This window comes from Phyllostomus discolor, chromosome 11 (genome assembly GCF_004126475.2).
Source record: "Phyllostomus discolor isolate MPI-MPIP mPhyDis1 chromosome 11, mPhyDis1.pri.v3, whole genome shotgun sequence".
In the NCBI taxonomy this organism is placed as follows: domain Eukaryota; kingdom Metazoa; phylum Chordata; class Mammalia; order Chiroptera; family Phyllostomidae; genus Phyllostomus; species Phyllostomus discolor.
In genome coordinates, this window is record NC_040913.2 from 6,545,017 (window position 1) to 6,558,767 (window position 13,751).

A 13,751-nucleotide genomic window follows, 5' to 3' on the forward strand; every position below is an offset into this window, starting at 1 on the left:
TTCAAGTAGTAACTCCCCTTCAACGATGGGAGACAGACAGAAACGCCGGACGGACACTCAGAGCAAGTCAGGGCCACAGGGGAGAGCCCGCAGTGCAATGCCCATCCCCATCAGAGGAAATGGGACTGGACTCTTGCTCTCTGCCAGCCACTTATTTATCTAGCTTATCTTTAACCACGAAAATGGACCCACTGTTTAAACGGCGATGAGTCACGTTCACCATGCCTACCTATAAAAGGCCTTTTTAGCTCCATGAGGTCAGACTTGTGGCTTGGGGCCAAAGATCTAGAAATCTTCCGTGAACCTAGCCTTCCTCATTTTCTAGTAGATATCTTGAAATATTCAAGTAGAAGTTTGAATATATAATAGTCATCTCAACTAATAATAGCTTTTTTTCCTTTTCAGTAACTTTTGCAACTAACTACACCTTTAAGTAATAAAGAAAAATTGATGGCATTATCTTTACTATCCTATTAAAGGATCCTATCCTACCATACTTCTATTAGTGATGATTCACTGAAGTGCCAAGAATAGATACACTAAAAACTTCTTGCGCATATTAATGTACTAAGCATCCTACCACACTTTTCTCCTGATGTAAGTTTGAGTTTCCTCGGGGTGGGGGGGGGGGCGGGGGGAGGGAGAAGCAGTGCCTCTAGATTCTTTTTATAAAAAGCACCTTGAAAAGCTTTCAGATACTTAGAGATATGAATCTTGTCCCATTCCCCTGTGTATACCTGATTTAAAGGTTAATAAGTAATTAGGAAGAACGCTTGTCCAAAAATTACCAATTAATATGCCATCATTTTCATTAAAAATGCTATTAATTATATGGCTGTACAAATGTCTTGGACTGGCTAAGAAAAAGTTACCTAGAGCAATTCTAAATCTTTCAGGGAAAGAGAAAAATTCATCAAAATCAGTCACTTTAGAAAATTACGATTTGGGTTTGCAAGCTCAGACCGAGGAGGGGAAATGAGTACCCCATTACTCAGTGTGGATGGAGTCTGACAGGTCTCCACGGCCTGTTTCGTGTGCTGAGTCACTATTACTAGGAAAACTCGATAAGATAGCTTGGCAGATGTTTAATGGGGAAGTTTGATGAAGAGCAGTTCCTTGGTTCTTACAATGTAAAGCAGCTCTTTATAAATGAAATCGAACTTTTGAACTATCCAGATACATTTTGTCAGTTTCGTAGGAGACTGTGAACAGAAAGTTACGGATGACAATGTGTTACATTTTTAAACTTTGCTCTATACCTTACATGCTCTGATTAGTCACTTGCTAAAAATCCACAGAATTCCGAAGTTGAAGAGTTCGTGACTAAACTTGTCTAGGAACTCGACTAGGTTTCACTTCATCTCATAGCTGTACAGGTCTCCAAACTCTTCTGTTCTCACCCTCTTCTCCCATCCCTCCTGCGTGGACCAAACATCTGTTTCTATTGTGTGCCCTGTGGCTAAGCTTGCGCAGCTGGCGAGTGTTTGATAAAGATTAGCACTGTGCAAGTTGCAGCTCAACACCCTCTTGCTTTGTAACAAACTATAATGGGAATACTTATCATCAATGAAATGAACCAAGTGTGGTGTTTGTACAATCAGCTCAGACAACAAACTAGTGATTTTCCATTGCGTCATGGATGTTTACCGGTTGCTAGGCAACACAATGTTCCAACACTAACACCAGGGAAAATTTCTCTTGCTAAGCTAAGATTGGCCATTTCAGTAATTAGTTTTGCATGGAGCTGTCTCTTCCTATATTTGGCATAGAAAGCACCTTTTAAAGGACACAATGCAAATCCCAGGTTTGCATTATTTGAGCAGTTGCTGAGATGGGAACTCTTGTCCCTCCTGGCATGTTTATATATTTCTTCTTTTATTGAACAAATATCTGGCTATAGACCTCATGCATTGGCTCCATTCATTACACAGAGCAAGTTTACTTCCTCTTCAACATGCTAATTCTGAATATTTGGAGATGGCTATCATGTCTTCTCTACATCTTTCTTCCTCCAGAACAAACATAGCAAACTCATTCATTCACTTATGCATTCCCATGATTTCCCCATAGTATTTTAAGGGGACAATAACTGGGGTTGACTTGTGCTGTTTTACAGTTTACAGTTAGGGCTAGTGACTTCTAGGCGGTTGTGTTGCTGGATGTCGCAATTAAAACTGGCACCGAAATAAGGAGTCAAGTGGCGTGGGGCAGGTGCCTGATCATTTTGTAACTACCTTAGAAAAGCGGTCCTGACTTGGAAATAACACAGTTTTTGTGCCTTATTGGAAAACTGGAAGACCGATAGAAACTTTAAGTAAGGTTTTTCAGGGATGCCTGCTTAGTAGATGTTACGCTGCATAAGAGCAAGCATTTTCAGAGTGTGTGATGAGATCACTTAAAGTCATATTTTCTAAACATACAGATTCCTGGGATCCAGACCCAGACTTATGATGGAACAGGTGTCTGTAGAAGTCCCCGAGGGAAAAGCACTGGGAAGCCGTGAAGACAGGGCACAGGACAGGAAGATCAGTCGCTGAATTCTACCTAGCCTGTGAAGCCCCCTTGTATTGCAGCCAGTAATTCTCTCTCTTTTCTAAACCAGCCTCTTCCGCTGACAATCAGTATCAAATATTTTAGTACTTAATTGTTAATGTCACGTGGCTTTTTGTCTTTTACTTATTTTGTAAAATCCCTCAGAGCAAGACTGAATCTTACGTTTCTATGTCTCTCCCATGGAGTACGGCGCCACATTGAACAGAGCCATTGAATGATTCGTGAGAGGTTTTGGGAGAAGAAGTTAGAGCCGGCAAGGAGACAGACGTGGGAGTCCAGCTGGGAAAGTTTAAGGCTGGGGAGGTTAAAGAAGCCTCTGCTTTGGAAAGAAGTTTCTGCATTTTGTTTGTGGCCTGCTACCAGTGGAAGTGATGGAGTTCAGGGGGAATGCTTGATTTCCCCACCCCATCAAACTTGACCTTTATAAATGTGGTCAGTAGGTTATTATTTCCTGCATTTCTAGCCCTTCTGGAGCACAAGAGAGCAATCAATTCTACCTCTTTTGGTGCAATTCTGTCTTCTGACAACGTCTTCAGGGTGGATCCTGTAGGGCCCTGATAAAAGTCCCAAAGTCAGAATGAGGGGCTCCCTTTAATAGTTAGGTAGACTTTTTTTACTGAAAAAGACAGAGACTGTTTCAAAGTTAATTTGAATTAAAAATCAAATTCAAGCCCTGGCTGGCATAGCTCAGTGGATTGAGCGCGGGCTGCAAACCAAAGCATCACAGGTTCGATTCCCAGTCAGGGCACATGCCTGGGTTGCAGGCCACGGTTCCCAGCAACTGCACATTGATGTTTCTCTCTCTCTCTTTCTCCCTCCCTTCCCTCTTTAAAAATAAATAAATAAAATATTAAAAAATAAAAATAAAATTCAAAAAATGATGCCTACATGAGATACAAATAAATAATACAGTTCAAATAAAAAAAATTAAGGCCTTGGCTGGCTAGCTCAGTTAGGTAGAGCATTGTCCCAAAATGCCACGGTTGTGGCACATACAAGAATCAACCAATGCATGCATAAATAAGTGGAATGACAAAGTGACATCTCTCTCTCTCTGCCTTTCAAATCAATTAAAAATAAAAGAATAGTAAAAGATATGTTTGGAAAGCATGAAGAAAAACAGCTGGGGCGGTATACTTATATTAAAAAATAATAAACTTGGACCAAAGGCTAATTGAACATTGATACAAAGTAAAAGCATAAAATAGCCCTGAAAGTCATGAAACACTAGTGTGAAATAACAGCCAGTGTCAGCCTACGAAAAGCAGAAGTTGTTAGAAATTCAAGAAATTACATGAGTCGTATTAAAGTTTCATGCATTACTGTAACTGGGAGGTCAAGGAGACAAAAATAAATAATTAAGGACAAAGTACATGAATTATTCAATGTTTGAATAAATATCTATGCATTGATATTCCTTTGTGCTTAAGATCAGGAAATGCATCTTCTCAAGCACATGTACCATTTATAAACACGGACCATAACATATTTCAATGCATTTCTGAAGTAAAAATTGCACAATTTCATTATCTTTATAATAAAATATTACTAGATATTAATGTCTAAATGTTAAAAAAAATCCCAAATTACTTGGATATTTAGAAATAGTCACATAAATAACAACCAAGTGAAGCAAACTGGAAAGTAACAGGAGTAAGAACATTATTGAACAACAAATATGCGATGCAGCCAAAGCCACTTTCTGTAGTCGAGTCACAGCCCTAAGTGCCTAAAGAAAATAATTACAGGAGGAGAACTAAACAGCATATATAGGAATTCAGAAAGAAAGACAAAAGAAATTAAGGGAAGCTAGAGAGAAAGAAAACAATAAAGACAGACATAAAAATAAAAGAAAGATAATGAGATAAAAGAACTCGATCTTTTATAGAGTTGATAGCTAAGCAAATCAGTTCTACAAGCAAATGGTCTTCAAATGAAATGCACCAGTCTCTGGCAAATCTGGTAAATCTAATCAAAGAAGAAACTAGAAGAAATAGAAAAATTATAAAGTTTTTAAATAAATGTGTAAGTACAGTTATTAAAATTAGAAGATTGAGGCATATAACAGACTGAAATGAGTTTTTTTGAGTGATTAAATTGAAAACTTTGGTGACATAGGTAATGAACTGACAAAAATGTAAATCCAGAAAAATGTAAATCCTTTCATGAGAAGAAAACCTATAAGCAGATAAAAAAGGAATTGTACCACTCACTTATCAAGAAGTTATTTTTACTTCAATTAGAGATCTTAGAAATCTGGGGGACATGCAGCTCCCCGAGAGATGGATCTGGTTCTTGGCGACATTTTCTACAGTGCAATTAAAGAAGCAGGTAAGAATAATTTAGGTGTTTAAAGTTACGATTGAGATTGGAGACAAAAAATAACTCTGAGAAACCAATTAGCCAGTAGCACTTTCTGTGTGAAATGTCTGAGGGAAGGAGACTTGAGTTGGGGTGCTGAACACACAGTACAATCTACAGAGGATGTGTTATACAGAATTGCACCCCTGAGACCTATGCCATGTTATTAACCAGTGTCACCCCAATGAATTCAGTAAGAAAGTAAAACAATAAAATAAAGTATAGTATCTAAGAAGAAGTTCGTGAGATTCAAGCCACTCTCAAGACTTGACTAAGAAAAGCCCAAAAGTAATAGGAGCATCAATTACACAGTACACATTTGGAAGGGTTTTCTATAGTAGCAGTCTGATCTTAGGTGGTTGGACATCTGCCCAGACAATAAACCAAGTTCTCCCTGGAGTCCTGCTCCTGCTCGCCCAGCTCCTGAGTGACCACAGAGACGATAAGAACAAGCATTAAGAACAAAATAACCAGCAGGGCACACAGGGCCAGGAGAAATAGTCTTACGAGGAAAGGCTAAGTCCCCCCTTCAAACCAGTGGTTCCAGGTACCATAAGGGCAAGGAACAAATGGGGCCAGGATGCATATTAACTGGTTCTTTTACCAACCGGTCATGATGCACCTCTCCTAATAATTCTGCCTCCAAAATGTAATTTCATAAGTCTACACACTCCTTTCTCTTTCTGTCTCCACCGCCCCAGTAATACGGACCAGGCAGTACTATGGACCATGAAGAGCTCCTGAACTCAGCTCCCGACCAGGCCTCCTCCTGCAGCTCCCACTCGGGCCACCTCTTCCCATCCTTCAGCTCTCTGCTCAGAAAGCACCTCCTTGGAGCAAGCATCCCAGCCGCCCTTCAGTTTGAACCCTTCCCCGTTGTGTGTTTTCCTCACAAGGACCTTTCTTATTTACCTCTTAGCACTTCTTACAGCTTGAAAATAACTAAATTTTTTAGGACGGGGGCACTGTTTCTACCCATTTGTTTTCTGTCACTCCCATGAGAATGAAATCCCCACGAGGTCAAAAAACTCTCTGCTTTCACGGCATGCTCTATGGCCACGGCCCGGCCCAACGCCTGCCCGCTTTGTGGGCGCTCAGTACCCCGGGAGTGAACAGCAGCCCTGATAAATCGTGATTATTGGATTAGTTTGTTTTCTTGTTGTTTCCTTCCTTCTGAGTTCCAGGGAAATAAAGTTCCGGTGTCTTGTTCAGGCACTTAGTGGTGGTTCAATGACTACTTGTAGAATAAATGAATGAATAAAGAGATCGAACTTCTCTAGGAAATGACATTTCTCTCTCCTCGGCTTTCTTACCGCGCGGCACATCTGGATCTGCCAGAATTCTTCATTAAGGATTCTGCTATCCCAATATTTTCCAGATACAACAGCTCTTGTTAACAACCGAGTGCCCAACGGGAATGCGAGAGAAGCGATGCGAATTAAATTTCTCAAATGAGGCTGCTGCTGATTAATTTTAGATCCTGAGCATCTGGGTCAGTGCTTAGTTCCATGACAGGTGTGGAAATGATATCTTTAGTGTCATTATTAATGATTTTACCAAGGGCTGGGAGCACTTGAAATACTCTTCTGAGTGAGATTTGAGATGTGGACCAGATGGGCATATTGAAAACGCTTACATGTGCTGTATTCTACTTTGCAACAAGTTCCTGTGTTAATACCGATTACCAAGGGACCTTGTATCCATATCACTTATTCAGTCAAAAATCCTAAGCAATCATTTTTTTAAGAATATGAAATGCTCCAGTAAGATGAAATATACATGAAATACAAACATGCCCGAAGGTGAATCTCGTCATTTTGTTTGGTTTGAACTAGGTTATAGCATCTGAGACGTTTTCCTTTTCCCTTTCTCCTGGCCGTGTCTCATCTCCTACAGGGCTTAGGATTCACGAAGGGTAAGACCTCAGCAGTCATAAGAAAATAGTCTCATCAGTATCATTCCCAAAATGCTGGTTGGCTAGACAAAATGGGGAGGTGAGGTTGATTACGAATAAATATGTCAACATCCACTCACTCCCTGAAATCCGAAGGAGGGTGCTTGGGGGTGGAGGGGGGATTTATTTTCCAACTATCAGTTTTATTCTTCTCGGCCACGACCGTGCTGAGAAAGTAATACACACTAGACTGTAATCTTCCAGCCAGAGGAAATTGAACCAAACCAAGTGGAAAGAATATGCTATTTAGTATTAGCAGGTCCGTCCATGGGAAATTGGAAAGCAGGGGAGGTTTGTCATTGGTTAGGCTACCCCAGAACAACCCTGGTTCTCCCGGTCAGGGGAAAGGGAGTCCCCTGCCGTGGCCTGGGGACTTGCTCCTGTACCCTGGACTGGACATGTCCTGGGTCTCAGGGTCCCTGGCCGGTCTCTTCCTCCCCCACCCATCAAAACTTAAAATGAGCCCTGCCTGGCATAGCTCAGTGGATTGAGCTCGGGCTGCGAACCAAAGCATCACAGGTTCAATTCCCAGCCAGGGCACATGCCTGGGTTGCAGGCTACAGCCCTTAGCAACTGCACATTGATGTTTCTCTCTCTCTCTCTTTCTCCCTCCCTTCCCTCTCTAAAAATAAATAAATAAATCTTAAAAAAAACTTAAAATGAGCTTAGTCCAGAGATTTTCAACCTTACTAAAATTCTGCCGCACACCAAAACATATCGTTTTTTGATCTGACAAAAAGTAGGTATAATTTTGATTCATTCACACCGGATAGCTATTGTTGTGTTGGCTGTTGTCATGTTTTAAAATTTGATAATCCAAGGGAAAAGAGGCCAGTGCCCCTGACTAAATAGTCAGGTACTGCATGTTTTACAAATTCTTGTGCCACATTGGTTACAGGTCACTGGTTTACTCAATGGATCAAGCTGTTGTCACTTGCTAAAGGGACGAGGCTTGAGGAACTTCTAGGGTCCTCTCGGGTAACATGTGGACTCAACAGAGATGTTCTGATGACAAACCCTTTCTTCCGTGTGTGACTCAAAGCAGTGAGTCTGATGGTGGGGGTTTCAGGCCAAATAGTACGGAGAGGTAGGGCCCTACCTCTGAATTTTACGGAGCAATAATAGTTCTAGGAGCAATAATATTTCTAAGAGCAATGGGAAACTGACACACAGTTCCCACTTTTTCTTTCACTGAGTAAGAACATTAAGGAAAAAAAAAGAACAAAAATAACTTATCTATTAAGACAATCATTTCAGAAAAGAAAAGAATATTATGATAATTAAGAAAAATAAGAAGAAGCAATCTTGGAATGAAGATCAAATTTGAATTTGAATTGGGAGAATTTACCTTCATAAAAAGAAGTGCTTCGTGCGATTTCAGTTATGCAAGACGAGTAAGTTCTAGAGAGCTGCTCCGACACAGGGCCTCTCGCTAACAATAGTGTATCGTGCACTTAGAAAGTTGTTAAGAGCGTAGCTGTCCTGTTAAGTGCTCTTACCACAATAATAAAAAAAAATAAGACAAACGTATGAAGGTATTTCGGTGTCCTTATTTTACAACAGATTAGTGAAAATGTCCAGCATAAGCGTCAGTCTACTGTCCGACCCTGGGGACTGCTGAGTGGCCCGCAGTGGTCCGACGAGCCACTCCATGCGTTTCCATAGTTCTTTGACACTTGCGGGCCAGTCTCCAGGTGACCTGCCTATCAGGACAGCCAAAATCACGAAATGACCCGGGACCACCTTTGGGGATAGAAACCAAAGAGCTTCTTTGTACAAAGCCTTTAACTCTGATTGTTTTCTGCCTATAAATTAATTTTCAAGATTGAGCAATACATAACCAGAGAAGTGATTTGAGTTTTGTTGGAAAAGTGATGTCTAAAAGTGTAGAATTTGAGACTATTTTTATGCATTTACAAACATGACTGAGTTCCCAGTGGCTGCCAGGTCCACGGACAGAACAGTGAGATCCCTACCTTACAGCCTTACCTTCTAGCAGTGGGGACAGATAAGGAAGACACCTGTAGACAGAAAACATCCCTTAGGGATAAATTCTGAGGGTGCTGCTGTGGATAGATATGTGGCATTTAAGCAAAGTCCTGACTAAAGTAAAGAATTGAGTCTTCCAGGTATCTGGGGGAAGAGCATTCCAGGCAGGCGGAACAGTCCTTGCAAAGGCCCGGAGGAGCAAAGAGCCCCATGTGATGGGAGACCGTGGTGAGGGGAAGCATGATCAACCTATGGGGCCGGAAATACCGCAGATCATACGGGGGCTTAAGTGATATGAGCATCTATTGGGAAATTTTGAGCAAGAGAATGACATGACATTTAGGAGTCACTCTGTCTTCCAGGCTAGGGGATGGTGAGAGCTACTCTAGGCTATTCCAACTGTCCTTTGAGACACGATGGTGGTTTGGGGGAATGGTGGTCATGGAAATAGTGTTGAGAAGTGCTTGGATTTACGATATCTTTTGAAGACAGAGAGAGTGGGACTTGCTAATGGATTGGCTATGGTTATAATTGCAGGAGGAGATTTAAGGCGGGTTCCAAAATGTTTTATTTGATCAAATGAATGCATTGCATCATCTCTTGAGAATAGGCACAACGGGAACAATAGCTCGGAGGAGAACTCAAGACATGTTCGAGTTGAGATGTCACTTACATATCCAGGTAGAGGCGTCAGGCAGGCCATTGAATACATGAGTCTAGAGTTCAGGGGAGAAATCAGGAATAGGCATAGAAACTAAGAAATATTCAGCATATAATGCCCTGGCTGTTGTAGCTCAGTGGATTGAGCACGGGCTGGGAACTAAAGTGTCCCAGGTTCGATTCCCAGCCAGGGTACATTCCTGGGTTGCAGGCCAGAACCCCCAGCAACCGCACATTGATGCTTCTCTCTCTCTCTCTCTCTCTCTCTCTCTCTCTCTCTCTCCCCCCCCTCCCCCCTTCCCTTCCCTCCCTAAAAAATAAATAAATAAAATCTTTAAAAAAAAAAAAAAGAAATATTAAAAAAAAAAAAGAAATATTCAGCATATAGAAAATGTTTGTGGCCATTGGATTGGATGAGGTCATCTGATTAGGAAGTCCAGTTTTCTGGCAGATGGTCCAGAAAGGACAAAGGCTTTGGGGCAACAACACGCTTGCTGAATTATAAGAAGAATAGGGTGTCCACTGGGGGTGTGAGGAAATGTAGAGAAGAAGTTCAAGGACAAGCCTGGGGAGACATCAGCACGTAGAGGTCAAGAGAAGGAGGGAGATTTGGGAAGGGAGAGAGAGAAGCAGCTGCCAACAAGGTGAGGGCAAAGCTAGAGAGCGAATCACTAAAGCAATGTAAATACAGTCTCTCAAGGCTGATTAGGAGCAGAGTAAATTCTCTCTGCTCTCAATTATCTCTCCTGACGGGAGATGCTGTGTATGCTGTTCTGCTCCCAGCGAGGGCCTGCCACGTGATCAGTGTTTGTTTACTTCAGGTTAGATGTGGCAGTCTACAGGCTGAGCCCATCCCAGAGATACGTTCTCTTTGAACTTCAAGCTTTAAAAATATTTAAATGTGTTGCCAAGATTTAGAAATTGGGAAACTTCCAAACCACAATGAGGTATCCCCTCACACCCGTTAGAATGGCTATTACCAAGAAGACAAGGAATGGTGTGTTGGAAATGATGTGGATGGAGTAGAGCGAGCCCTTGGATTGGTAGGATTGGACACAGGTGCAGCCCTGAGGAGAAACGGTATGGAGGCTCCTCAAAAAGTTCAGAAGAGAATCATCAAATGATCCAGCTATTCTACTTCTGGGCATTTATCTGATGAACATGAAAAAGCACGACTCAGAAACGCTAACTGCACTCTTATTTTATTGCAGCATTATATACAGTAGCCAAGATATGACAACAACCTAAGTGTCCATCAACAGGCGAACGGGTGAAGAAAATTTGGTGCGTATATTTATACTCGGCCATAAAAAGAAGAAATATTGCCATTGGCAACAACATGGGTGGACCTTGTGGGGATGACGCTCAGTGAAGTAAGACAGGAAAAGACAAACACCGTATGCAATCACTCACACGTGGAAAGAATGCAAAACAAAAAAAGAAACAGACAAGACAAAACAAAAACGAACTCACCCATACAGACCACAGACTGGGGGTTGTCAGGGGGAGAAGGGGAGACAGGGGGAGGACGAAGAGAAATGGGTAAAGGAGGCCATAGGTGTGGTGATGATGGAAACTGGGGAGTTGGTGGTGAGCATGCCACAGCACACACGGATCCCGAATAATGATGTCGTACGCCTGAAACTCACGTAAGGCTACTGACCAATGTGACCTCACTAAAGTGGACAAGCCACTTAATGAAAATTAAATGAAAAATAAAGACATCAAGAAGCTTCACACCAAAACCTGTCTCCCCAGTTCTTTTGGAAAGATCCCCAGGATTCTCACGAGGCAGGAAGCAGCTGCCCATGGCCCGGGTGGCAGCTGCCACCCTTTGCAGGTTGCCTGCTCTTCTGTTCAGTCTCTGCGGCCACCAGTGAGCCCTGCGTTGTGCCAACAGCAAGTGCTGAGTCACTCATTCACATTACTTGCTGATGCCTGCAGATCTGGAGTTTGTATCTCCTGTTTGTTAAAGAGGGAACGAGGGAACAAAGGAACGAGCAGATGGAGGAATGGAGCCCGTCAAGATGAAATGATCTAACATTTAGCATGCAGGAAAGTCAGGGATCAGATACAGATTCTCAGGCCAGGGCTTTTCATCTTTGGTTCCCGGTTGTCACTGTGTGAAAAACATCTGTGTGGGTACATCCAGGGAACAAAGCGGAGGGGTGGCTGGAGCGGAGTGGCTGAGGGTGCAGGGGTAGGTCTGAAGTCAGGAGGCGGAGGGCGGGAAGCCGATCTCCCAGGCTGTGCAGAGCTTTTGGAAGGATCGTAAGAGCTTTCCTCTGGGTGAGGTGGGCACCTCGGGGAGGCCCTGACTGCGGGACTGGCATCCTCTGATGCAGGCAGGAAAAGGATCACACTGTTTGGACGAGTTTTTACTGGGAAGGGTTATGTAAGGTCCAAACAACATCCCCCAGTACTCTAAGGTGTTGTGTTTTTTTTTGCAAAAATGAGCAACATACTTTAAAAAATGTTTTCCTTTTTAAGCCAAATTCAAATTCAGATGTTGAAGCAAATATATTAAATACTTGGTTAGAGTGATAAATGCCAAAAACCCTTAAGTCTCAATAAGCGTTAAAACTATTTATTCCTCTCTGGATGTTTCAATTTGCAAACAAAACAAAACAAAAACAAAACACCCCACATTCATTTCTATCAGTTACAGGAGGAAGAACCTGAAAAGAAAAATCTCAAAGTGTGAGGGCAATTGTTTTATGGACATAAACGTATGGAAGTGGGAGGTCAAGGCCTTTGCTACAGAGATGTTTGTCGATCATGAAGCAAGTTGTATTTTGTGAAGTTCATCTAGCTGTGAACACAATGTTCCAGAATGTTCCGGCCATCCAGAAAAGATGTAAGCAATTCCATTCTTTATAATAATAGTGTAACTTTTAAAAAATCACATTTTTTTGCATCACATAAAATGCAACAAGGTAAGTCAGTTGTGAATAAATTACAAATATCACTGCAAGAACCCGACTATATTTTCTGAAACATCTTTTATGAAAGTACTTATGGATGTATAACTAACTCCCTTTTCAAAGACCCCAGCAAATCTCCCTTTCAGGCACCTGCAAATGTATTTAGTATGTATTTATGGAAGATGACTCCTGTATACAAATAACCCATAACACACGCAAAAAAAAAAGCAAAGAAAGGAATATCTCAGCCTCATAACAGACTTAGCTCTATATTGATAGGCCAACACAGATTCCTTTTACCTATTTTTATGAATAAAAATACCTCACAATGTTTGCAGATAATGACACGGTGTATAAATAACTAGACATATGAGATCTTCCTCCACCAGGACTGCTTTGAATGTGGTGACTAATCCGTGTCCCTGAGGTGTGATCACGCACGCAGTCCGGGGCCGAGCCTAGACACATTATGAGTCGGATGCCCCGGCAGTGGGGCACTTCTTGCTGTAACGCCAGTCATCCAAACCAAGGGCTCTGCTGCGATCCCTTACTGTGGAAGGGAGGAAGCTCACATGGCCAGTCCCTACCCCGTCCAGCCCCGTGCTGGGCACCCGGCATATCTTAGGCCGGTTGAAGCAGGAGTTATCATATCCATGTTAAAGAAGAGGAAACTGAAAACAAGGAGGTAGCATGCTGTGTCCTGGCCAAGGCGTGTTCACGCCCTGGCACGTCTAACTTCAAAGCTCCCGCCCTTCTCCTTACTGCAGGCTTGTTCCACTGGGCAACACTGTCTTCTTTTAATATAGTAAAGGGAATAAAATGAAGTAGCTTAATTATTATCGTTGCCATCCCCCTTTTTTAGCTACAATCTTTGAGTGAGTTTTTTGTGTATCAGCCCCTGTTGAAAAAACCTGTAATCCTTGCAACCACCTTGCCCGGTGACTGTGCTGACACCAGGCTGGACACAGCGCATGCTCGAGTCGGTTTCACAGGCGATACCCTCCTTTTAGCGCCGAGACAGCAGCGATAAGGAGTGATAAAGGACCCACCCAAGGCTGGGAGGTGCCGGAGCAGGTATTTAGATTCCCGTCTGTCTTACGCGTGTGCCTGCGGGCTCTTGTCACATTCTTTACAGTTTGATCACTTAAAAAAAAAAATACAGAGCACACACTCCCATGAAGTAAGCTGCAAATGTACCATTTTAAAATGGAGCCCATGACTTGAGGCAATATACAAGTATGGTTCAACACTTGAGAGCGGTTCTAATGCACACTTCTAAAAATAAGGTTTTAAAGCTCCTGTTCAGTGGA

The 13,751-nt window shown here is 42.3% G+C and overlaps 1 protein-coding gene across 8 annotated transcripts in view; it reads right to left on the bottom strand.

Annotated features, from left to right (window-relative positions):
* The window catches only part of MBNL2 (muscleblind like splicing regulator 2), a 152,657-nt gene that overhangs the window by 86,923 nt on the left and 51,983 nt on the right, over positions 1–13,751 (bottom strand). The gene's annotated exons all lie outside the window — the stretch shown is intronic.